The following is a 10,909-nucleotide window of genomic DNA, read 5'->3' on the forward strand; positions in this document are numbered from 1 at the left end:
CGCTTTACTAGCCACAGCATCGCATTGCAGGCTCATGTTCATCTTGTGGTCAGTGATGACCCCCATCATGGCTAGATTGTTTTGTGAATCTGAATAAGAGAAGCACATTTAACTAGAATGACTCTAATACTAATGAAATGGTAGCTTATTGACTCTTTTTGCCTAGTTTGTCTTTCTTACAACTAAATATATAATCTAGCAAAGTAATACACTTTCCAATAACGTAATATTTGTTTTTCCTTTGACTTTAAACTGAATAATATAGTGCTAGGCCTCTTGCATTTTGGCAAAATTTCTAATTTCTATGTAACTAAAGAAAAATGTTTTCGGTTTTATATGATGATACACTACACCATCTGTACCTCACTTCTCAAATTTGCCCATGATTCCTTCTCTGCATACCCTCTTCAGTATCCATGTTCAGAGTTTGGGGCTACTGAGGCTTGTTTTACTGTTTGGAGGTAATGTGTGTAAATGTAAAGGGCCAGGTGGATCAGCTCTTTGTGTCCACAGGCTTTCCCATCCAAAATGATGGAATTCATGAGCACCCAAATGTTGCAAAAGGAAAGTTAAACAGAAGTCACTGGGGGGACAGCAGTCACTGAAACCTGTGCTGAGATCTGCAGCCAGGTAGCCCTCAGTTCTAGGAAGGATTCAGTATATGTGATGGACAAGAGAGACTCCAGACAGAACTTATTTCTTGGATGGCCTTGTGGACCCTCAGTTCCTCAAACAGAACAAATCCTCCTAATAGATTCAGGTGGAAGCCTGTCACCTGAGTTCTAAATTATCTGAAATCCTAGAGCCTGCTGTTGAGTAGGTCAGGTCTAAAAAAAGTTGGGGATGCATAAGCAACCTGAGCAGGAACCATGGACTTCAAACAATGGTGACCCTTAGCAGTGGTAACACACCAGTGGAGTGGCAGACCCTTCAGTGGTGGAATAGCAGCATCCCCTACTCGCTGAGTGGCAATGAACCCTGGTAATGACAAGGAGCAGCAGATGTCCAGCAGCAGTGGTGAAGAACAGCAAACTCCAGCAGCCACCCTCATATCAAAGATGACCAGTGATCCCCAGCAGCAGAATGATGGCAGACTCCCATACGGACCTCTCTACCCAGCACCTGCCGCCTTTGGCTGGCATAAGCGGGAGAGCACCCCAGAAAGCAGCCCTGGGTGAGTCTTTCTTCCCAGCAGACTGAGCTGACTGGAATGTTCCCAGGATTGATTTCAGATCTGGCTCATTGTTTATGGGACCACCTTATAACTGGTGCTAATTTTGATAACCCAGGCCATTACCAAGTCTTTCAGATGGCATGACTACACGGCAAGATTACAACATGTTGCTAAGCATATTCTTGACCAGAGCCAATGGCCATCCATTTAAAAAACACATTATATATTCATTTATGTGTGTGTTTGCCTGGGGAGGATTGGGCAAGAGCCCACACATTGACAGACTTAAAGTTAGGCATAGTTTCATAGGTAGTAGGGTCGGAAGGGACCTGAGCAGATCATTAAGTCCGACCCCCTGCCATGGCAGGAAAGAGTACTGGGGTCAAACAACCCCAGCAAGGTGATTGTCTAGCCTTGTCTGAAAGACCCCCAGGGTAGGAGCCAGCACCACTTTGCTTGGAAGTTGGTTCCAGATCCCAGCTGCCCTGACAGTGAAATAGCACCTCCTGAAGTCTAATCTGAATTTACCCTCTGCCAGCTTGCAACCGTTATTTCTAGTCACTCCTAGTCGTGCTAAGATGAAGATAGCAGTAAGGTGAATCTTTGCTGTGTGCTAAACAACCACTGTGCCAGTGTTGCCAAGTCTCACAAGAAAAAAAAAAAAGTGGTACTGCCTTTAAAAACAAGCCCAAAACAAGCTCAACCCATGTCAAGCCACAGATGCATCTCAAGCAGGGCCAAGGAGGTGATCCTCCCCCTCTACGCGACACTGGTCAGGCCACAGCTGGAGTACTGCGTCCAGTTCTGGGCGCCGCATTTCAAGAGGGATGTGGACAGCATGGAGAGGGTCCAGAGGAGGCCACTCGCATGATCGGGGGCAACAGGGCAGGCCCTACAAGGAGAGGCTGCAGGACCTGAACTTGTTCAGCCTCCACAAAAGAAGGCTGAGGGGGGATCTAGTGGCCTGTTACAAACTAGTCAGGGGGGACCAGCAGGCATTGGGGGAGTCTCTGTTCCCCCGAGCACTGCCAGGAGTGACCAGGAATAACGGTCACAAGCTAGCAGAGGGTAAATTCAGATTAGACTTCAGGAGGTGGTACTTCACTGTCAGGGTGGCTAGGATCTGGAACCAACTTCCAAGAGAAGTGGTGCTGGCTCCTACCCTGGGGGTCTTTCAGACAAGGCTAGACAATCACCTTGCTGGGGTCATGTGACCCCAGTACTCTTTCCTGCCATGGCAGGGGGTCGGACTCAATGATCAGCTTCTGACCCTAGAAACTATGAAGCCCATAGCCAACTCAATGGGGGTGGGGCTATGGGGAATTTTGGGGTGGCTATATACTCTCCAAGTCCCGTGTGTCCTTCCCCCTGTGACACCCCTGCTGGCAGAGCACACGGCAGGCTGCAGAACTGCTCCACAGCCAGGCTGGGACCTTGCAGCAGTGACAGCGTAGTCTGGAGCTGGGGCACGGCTGTAACCCACTACTGGCACAACCCTGCCCGGAGCATGCAGGTTGAGGATCGTGGCTCTCCCCCAGCTCCAGACCATGCTGTCACTGCCACAAGATCCAAGCCCAGCTGTAGAGCAGCTCTGCATCCTGCCACATGCCCTGCCAGAGCTACTGGAGCTGGTTTCCATGGAAACCCCAGCCCTGCACTATCACAGCAGGCTGCTGGGTCTCCATGGAAACTGGCCCCAGCTACTTGGGCAGGGGCTGCTGGGAAATGGAGCTTGCCTGCTGGCCAGATCCAGCATTTTCCCCACCCCAGAAGTATAATTTTTTTTTGTTCAAGTCACCTATTACAAAAAAGTCCAAAATAAGCGACCTCCAAATAAAACAAGCCCAAAAGACTGCAACCCATGACTCTCAAAAAAATAAATGCAACTTTTTTAAAAAACAAGCGCAATTCTGCATATTATAAGTGAACTTGGCAACCTAGCCCTGTACATAGGAGTGTTCCTCTGCAGGATTAGTAATGGATCACAAACCATTAATCAGGAAACAATCTTCATTCTACTGGTACAGTCCCTGTGTACCATGCATGCAAGGGTACTGCCAGCTTTCTATTACAATAACTAACACTTTCTACAGCAGATGTGAGATTTTTTTTTTTGAAGCATTTGAGCTCTGTCATTGTAGGTAAGACCGGAGGGAACAATTTGCTTGCTCTAATAGGTATACACACCTCTGCTCTGAGGGTACTTTTAGAATGCAACATCCAAGACCTCAGACCTTTAAATCTGTGCATTGACTGGGAAATAATGACTTGAACACTCTTTTCCCCAGCAATAAAGCTTTTCTCTGCCTTGCAGGCCACGCTCATAACAATCTTCATCAGTCAGGTGTTACCCTCTTTGACTTTATACATCTACCAGTATTGCTTTTTGCACTGACTAAATAACATGGAAACAACCTTTGTTGAAGCATGCTTGTCCAATGATACATGCCTCACATAGACTATGAAGACACAAGACAACTGGTTAAATGATTTTAACAATCATGAGGGTCTCTTAAAATCTTTAACACCTGCACACACAGTTATTATTTCTGTGTTGTTATAACACTGACATTGCACAACCAACTTGTATTGACTACCTATACCCCAGTCAGTCCTTACAGTTATCCTAATGACTTATGGGAGAAATAGAGGGAATTGTCAGCCCTCAAGTCATTTGTCCATTATCGCCCTTGCAAAATGGGTAGATTACCAGGCCAAACAAAAGTTTTTGTTGGGTATTAGCCTGTACCTCAGCATGGGCCAGTAAGCCTCTTATACCCAAGTTAACCTAGATACGGGGTTGTGAACGAGGGGTACATGTACCCCCAGGGGTACTTAAGAAGGCCCTTGGGTGTATACGTTGGTGGGCAGAGACAAAACCCTGCCACACACCATCCTGCCAGGGGAAGGTCACACACAGCAACTGCTGCTGCTCTGCATTTGGCCATGTGCTACCTCCCCGCCCCCCTCCACTTGGCATCCACCTGCATGCCACCACCCCCGCACCCATTCCATGTCTGGCTGCCATGGGTACAGTTCTGCATGTCGAGCCACCAGGGGTACACTGACCCAAACAGGTTGAAAACCCCCGACCTAGATCATTGCTGCAGTAAAGACATACCTATAGTGAGAGGTAGTCCCTGCTCAAAACGTTTACAGTCTACATAGGCAAGCCAAGGGATGCAAGGGGACATTGAGGCACGGAGAAATAGGGTGAATTGGCTAAGACCCAGCCAGGAACAGAGCAATGGTCTCCTTGGGTGCAGTCTTGCAGTCCAGCCCCTGCACATCCTGTCTCGCAGCTTCTCTTCACCATCCTTTCTTCGCATTCTCCACATCCTTACCTTGAGGTCTACACAACTCCTGAAGTTGCTGCATCCCCTGCCTAGGCACATGCTACAAGTGGCTTCTTCTCAAATTTACTTGCTCTTCTTCAAGGATTAGACTGATAACAATACACTGTCTCCTTTCCCTTTCCTCTGCTTGTTTCATAGCTGTTACTTGTATAAGGAGAAGCTTTGTCTTCTTTTACCTTACTGCTACTAGGCAGGAGCTTATGCAAGCTCCCCGGTTGGAAGTTCCTTCACTCCTGACCCCATACACAGGCCAGTCCTACTCCTGACTCTCTCTGATGGAAGAGTTTTCCAGAAACAGCCAATATTGCTTGGCACCACTGAAAAAAGGCATGTGTCATCAATTCCTGGAGGACAAAAGGACTAGATAAAGGGCACAAACACACTTTTCAATTGTTTTCCAAGGTTTTCATGTTCTTCAGAAAGAACTAAGTCTCTCTAACTATTATGGGTTGAAAAAAAAGAAGTCCAAGATGTGAACTAAGTATAACTGATGCATCCATGACTTACAAAGTTAACCCAGAGCCTGAAACTCTAATTGAGATTGTGAACCATCATTCATTTCAGTTGGTAGAAAGTCCAATGCCTACTTATGACCCTGTCAGTACCAGTATCATTAACTATTTCACTATCCATTGGAGCACATAAGAAACAAGAGGAAAATGTATACAAAATGCATTGAGCTTCATTAATTTCTGTAATAGCTACAAATGACTTGTATTTTTTTGCCATGTGGAGGATGGAGTAGGGGGGGAGGGGGGAGGTCAGGTGCAGCTTTCCAAAGTTTTGAAAACGTTGCTTAAATGAAAGTAACTTAGCCTGCCCATGACTGCAGGTGAAGAGAAGGCCACGATAGATGGAAATGAATTACGACTATGGCTAGACTAATCCTCTAACAAGCTTAGCTAATTGGGCCAGCTTTTTCCATTAGATGTACTTCCTTCATAATCTTAGGCCATGGATGTATGGTCATTTGTAGTGCTGCAAGTGTCACAGCTTTTTGAAGCACTACAAAAATGTAGCCTTACAAAAGTGGCACAGATATTCAGCTCCCCAGTCTCCAGGGTCAATATGCTATGACAGCCCATTCTGTGGCACAGAGGAAGTCCTGGACGTGCCAAGTCTCCAGGCAGTGTGGTATCCCATGAGGCCCTGAGTGAGGCCAGCAGGAACTTTTGGGTGGCAAAGCAGCAAACTAACCACAAGGGCAGCTGCAAAGCTGTTACCTCTGTACTTTAAATCATTGCATGTGTTTCTGTATGTAATAAAGAGTTGTTCCACAGGACAAGCTTCAAGATACTGCACGTTCCACAGGAGGGCATCAAGAAGACCTGCTGCTTCCCAGACATAGGAGAACGAGCAGAGCTGCAGCTTCTGGTGTGGGGGAAGCCATGCTGTCAGTGACAGCCCACTGCCACCTTCTGTGGACCTATGCAGTGCTGTGTATGCAGGGAGTAATGATTAACAGTGCCCTACTGTCCCACAGAGCACAGCACTGTGGGAAGCTGGAGGACAGAGAGCCCCAACTCGTTCCCCCTAGTTAAAGGGTGCACAGTGTACACATTGCATGTGGCCCTACAGGACACGGTGCTATAGAGAAGTTTCTGTTTCATCCAGGAATATTCCTGAAGTAGTTTCACTGTTTCTGTAGTGCTGTGGGGGACTGGCACATCTGCCTCCTTGATGTTCATAGCCCTACAAATGTAGCACCTGTCCACTACTTTTGACTATTAGCTTCTTTTTCATGTGTTTCTAGAGATGTAAAAATTAGCATATTGCCTCACCAGTTAGTTCTGTTTTTAAATATACCATCACACCAGCCATTCTTCACCCCTCCATAGTTACCACTTTTTGATCCACAAGCTGTGTCTTATCTGAGCTATTTCAAATGGGTCTTAGGCCATTTCAGAGTGTTACAGTGCCATGGACAAAGGCTTAGCAAACCTATCAGCTTCTCCACAACAAAACTAATTAAACAAATTATCCTATGCACTGGCGGTGACCATGAAGGTAACTTCCAACAGGCACCCTGACTGGTAGGTGGCAAGCAGCCCTTCCTGGGAGAAGCTCTCTCACTTAATTGATCTCTTCCCTTTAGGACATTTCTCTGTTTTGTAAAGAAACAGTATGTGATCCATCATATCTGCAATAACTGAAGCTTGTATCAGATTTTCAGTGTGCCACTCCTGCTATACCAACGACGAAAATGTTCTTGCTATAAATTTCAGTACAGAAGCACTCACCCATCGCTGTTTTCAGCAGGTTGTTATGAAGCCTGTACTTATTCTTAACTAGAGTCTTCAAATTGCTGCTCATATATGCTAAAAATCTAAATTCTATTTAGCAACAATATAAATGGTTAGGTATGCAGAGTATTGGAATTAATGACTGCAGCTCTCCGGTGCCAGCCTATACTCCATTTTTAACTTTAAAACCTCAAGAAAACAGCATAAATTCTCACTCAGGAGCACAGGTTGTAACTAGGTTTACAGGAGTGGCCTCCATGTTGGTTCTGCGACCCCTCAGGAATCGGGTTTGGGTTTTAGCCACAGTAATGCTTACATTACATTCACACATGGCCCACCCACATGGAGCATTTTCTGAGCACAGAGTGCTATGGAATATGTGCTCTAAAAGACAGCAAGACAAGAGAAACCCGAGTCCCTGCAAGACCCCACTAACACATAAAACCAAAGGGGGGTGGGGAATGTGCTTACAGGAGAGGGAGAAACGGAGCTGGTGGAGAACATTTGATTCTCTCTCTTTACCCAAGGCCAATAACAGGACAGCAGTGCTCCAAAAATGGAAGTGGCCAGCTAGGAACTGAATGTGGCCAAGTTGGAAAGATAATGAAGCAACTGCTGCCCTGCAGCCCCAGAGCAACGCTGACTAACGAGGTTCTTAAATGGCTATGGCTGAAAAATAAAGCATCCCCACTCCCCCCAAGAAAATAGCAGCACATGCCTCCAGAAATCCCCTTGGGATCCAGGGACCAAAGCTGCTCCATTGGAAGTGTGACTTACTGGGTACAAATCAAACCCAGAGTATGCAGCAGACAAGAGCCAACATAAGCATAGTTTGCAAACACCCCAAGCAAGAGTGGTTTGGTTGTGGTTCCTCTTGCAGTTCAGATAGATGATCCTGCTCTGACCCATCTTTATCTGCTATACAAGTGTTAACTTCTCACTGTGCCTCATTACACAAAGCCCATGCTGGGAGTACACTGGATGAAAAGAACAAGATGTATATAGTTGGCCTTATTGTGTGACATTATTTATTAAACACAGAGAAGCTGGTTTCATGAATATTCACAGCTCTCTGTTCTGTTACAAGGGAAAAAAAATAAGAATGAATGATTTATTGTCAAGGTAGGTTTTACACCTTTATGAGGAGGCAAGAGCACACGGTGGTACCAGGCAGCTAGAAATCAAGAGGAGGAGGGAATGTCAATAACTTCCTCTGTTCCTGCTGTGTCCTTGCTATCCAGGCCCCTCATACCCAGCACAGGAGGTTGGCACACACCATGTGTGGAGCTCCTTTCAAAGCCCCATAACTCAGGCCAGTGATTAGCAGACCAGAGATGGGTTTTCTCCAGTTCTGAAAGGGAACCTGTGCCAGTGGAAAAAGTGAGGAAGAAGCATTCCAGGCAAAGCTTTTCTGTCTAATGTCCAGGCCACAATGGGGCTCCTGTGTAGCATCCTTTTTGTGTGGTTTCTTGTGTAGTTTCATGTACCCTGATGGCTTGCTGCTAGTGGCATAATACACTGAATGTACTAGGGTATCTGGCAAGACCCAAAGGATACAAAGAGCCTGTAGGCAAGCATATGTTACACCCATAAAGACAAATGGGTGAAGCTCACCAAGCCTATTCATTACTTAGGGTGCCTGTAGACATGTCCATTCATGTTCCAACTAAAACATGTAGGAGCAGACTCAGTTAATCAAGTCTGAGCTGCATTCCAATTCAAATGCTCTAGCATCACCTCGCTATCAAGTGTATTAAGCCCCCATGCATTTCAAAATGGCTATGGAGGCTCTTTATCTAAACCTCGTAGAATAAGCTTTAAATAAAACATCCTGCAGCCATTTTGAAACATGCAGGAGATTAATACATGTGATGATGATCCATTTTAATCAGAGTGGCTATCTGGGAACCGCTGTAATTAAAACACCCCCTGCCCCCACCCCCAAGCATGTACATAGGCATGAATCCCGTGTGCCCCTGGAGCCTTGAGGGGCATGGGAAGCTCCTGCAGGCAATGGCAGCACTGTTGGTGGTAGGAACATGGCAGCAGTAAGTGGGGAGCTCCTGCAGGCAGCCACAGCACTGTCAGGAGTGGGGGGATGAAGCGGGGTGGCAAGTGTCACTGCTGGTGGTGTCTGCGGCAAGGAGGGTGGCAAGTGGCAACCACCTGCAGGCGCCACCAGCAGTATCAGCGGCACCTTTTCTCAGGGGGTGCACCACCACGCTCAGGGGGTGCACATGCACCCGCGTGCACCCCCTATGCATCACTAATGTGCATAGGCAGCCTTCATGCCCAGCTTGGGGAAAGGATAAGTGCCCTCCCTCCCTACCACCACCACCTGCAGTAAGTCCAAGACTTCTCCTCTATCACCCTAACAAAGCAGATGATTTCAAGGGCTGTCAAAGAAAAGAGAACAGAAGCTGTACTGTTGAGCTAGACCCCAGTATGTAGGGAAAGGGATGGCCTTACTCCTCAGATCTGGTAGTTGGGAAGCCACCACCGAGTTCTTTTCTGGTAGCACCATAGTTCATGCCAAGTGGCACCTTAGTTTTCAAGCCATCCCACAGTCTGAAGTGGACACAGTATAATTCAATATAAATAAAGACAGCACTAGATGGCTCTGTCCTTTCTCCTTGTGGCTATTTTTTTCTAGGATATTTTCAGATAATTTCTGAAGGTCAATCACACTAGATACTGCTTCTGTCCACACACTGGGGACCGAAGCAGGAGTGTTTTAGAGTAGAAGGGCAAGTCATGAAATTCAAATTCAAATTCCTAGATGAGGACAGTACCAGACTTAGGCCAGGTACAGTCATTACACTTTTACAAGTATAAGTGATCAGAAGCTGGTCTATATCAGAAGTTTGGCACACGTACACTGGTTTAAAAATGGCAGGACTCAGTCTAAGATTTGCACCACCCCCTCTCCCCTCCACATCAAAGGGCGAATGTGTGTTGTTTGCTACCCATCTAAACTACACCACTTAGAAAAAACTGCATAACTTCGATCAATTATCCCTTCGGCTCTTTGAGGCTAGGGACAGAAATTACACATTAACTGGTATCAGTGATTGGAAGTCAGTCTAAACCTGTAAAAGAACAAAAGTTCAGTGCACATAGACCAGTTTCAAAATGGCTGAGCCCAGTTTAAGATAGACATGGATAGATGTAGTATCAGATTTACTCAGTTTAGGTTAGACTGGTCTACCAAACTTCTGTTCCAGACCCCCTCCTGCCTCACAGTCCCATGGCATCCCAAGATGCTGTGCAGCCTGCCCACTAACTCCCCCCTCACAGGGCAGGCAGACTAGTCTCTGCCAGTGCTCCTCTGCTTTGGCCAAGCTGGGCTGACCCTGCCCCCAGGCTGTCACAGAGCTGAGACAGCAAAGCCTCTGCTCCCCAGCCCTGCATCCTGCCTGTACCTATCAGCTCGGAGGGACACGGGGGAACAGAGCCCCCTGATCCTCCAGAGCTGGGGTCTGCCCAGTACTGCAGGGGGGGATCCCCCCCACCCAGCCCTGCTCCTGCACAGTCCTGCTCCCTGCAAGTCTCTGCCTCTGACCCTCAGGGGGCAGGGGGAAGCAAAGCCCCCCACCCTGGCCTTGACTCACCCTGGGATGGGGTCTTCCCAGCTTGGGGGGCCAAGACTGGGATGGGGAAAGCTCCCCCATGGCATGAGGCTCCCCACAGCTGGGCAGACCCGAGCTTGGCAGAGCCAGAAATGGGGCAGGGGGGGCTCCATTCCCCCACTGCAGAGGGAGGACAGAGGGGGCTGGGGTCGGGGGTGCTGGGTAGCCAATGAGGCATGGCCCCTGTTTGGCTGCACTTGGGTGCCCTCAGTAATGTCCTGCATGTTGGGAGGCATACAGGAACACCCCCTGCCAGTGTAGGCATCTGTGTCTCTGCCAAAGAAAGCATGAACATGAGTTCTGTTCATTAACAGTCCAATCTACACAGCTCAAAGAAACCTGCAAAGACTGAATTAATTCCCCTTCAGGCTTTTTGACCATCTGTACTTAGCCTGAATGTCTGTACCCAGCCTTAGGGGTTTGGGGCTGGGTTGCATACAAGCATCAGGAGGTTACCCTCAACAGTAAGAATAGATTTCTGACACTGTGTTGTCAGCTGGAGAAAAA

The 10,909-nt window shown here is 47.4% G+C and overlaps 1 long non-coding RNA gene across 1 annotated transcript in view; it reads left to right on the forward strand.

Moving 5' to 3' along the window:
* Window positions 1–9,629, forward strand: part of LOC109309575 — a 16,868-nt gene extending 7,239 nt beyond the window's left edge. Inside the window, exon 3 of the long non-coding RNA XR_002100976.1 lies at window positions 9,569–9,629. This is a non-coding gene — a long non-coding RNA (uncharacterized LOC109309575). The remainder of the gene's footprint in view (window positions 1–9,568) is intronic.
* The last annotated feature ends 1,280 nt before the right edge of the window (window positions 9,630–10,909 follow it).

This window comes from Crocodylus porosus, unplaced genomic scaffold (genome assembly GCF_001723895.1).
Source record: "Crocodylus porosus isolate Cpor-Errol unplaced genomic scaffold, CroPor_comp1, whole genome shotgun sequence".
NCBI classification, from domain to species: Eukaryota; Metazoa; Chordata; order Crocodylia; family Crocodylidae; genus Crocodylus; species Crocodylus porosus.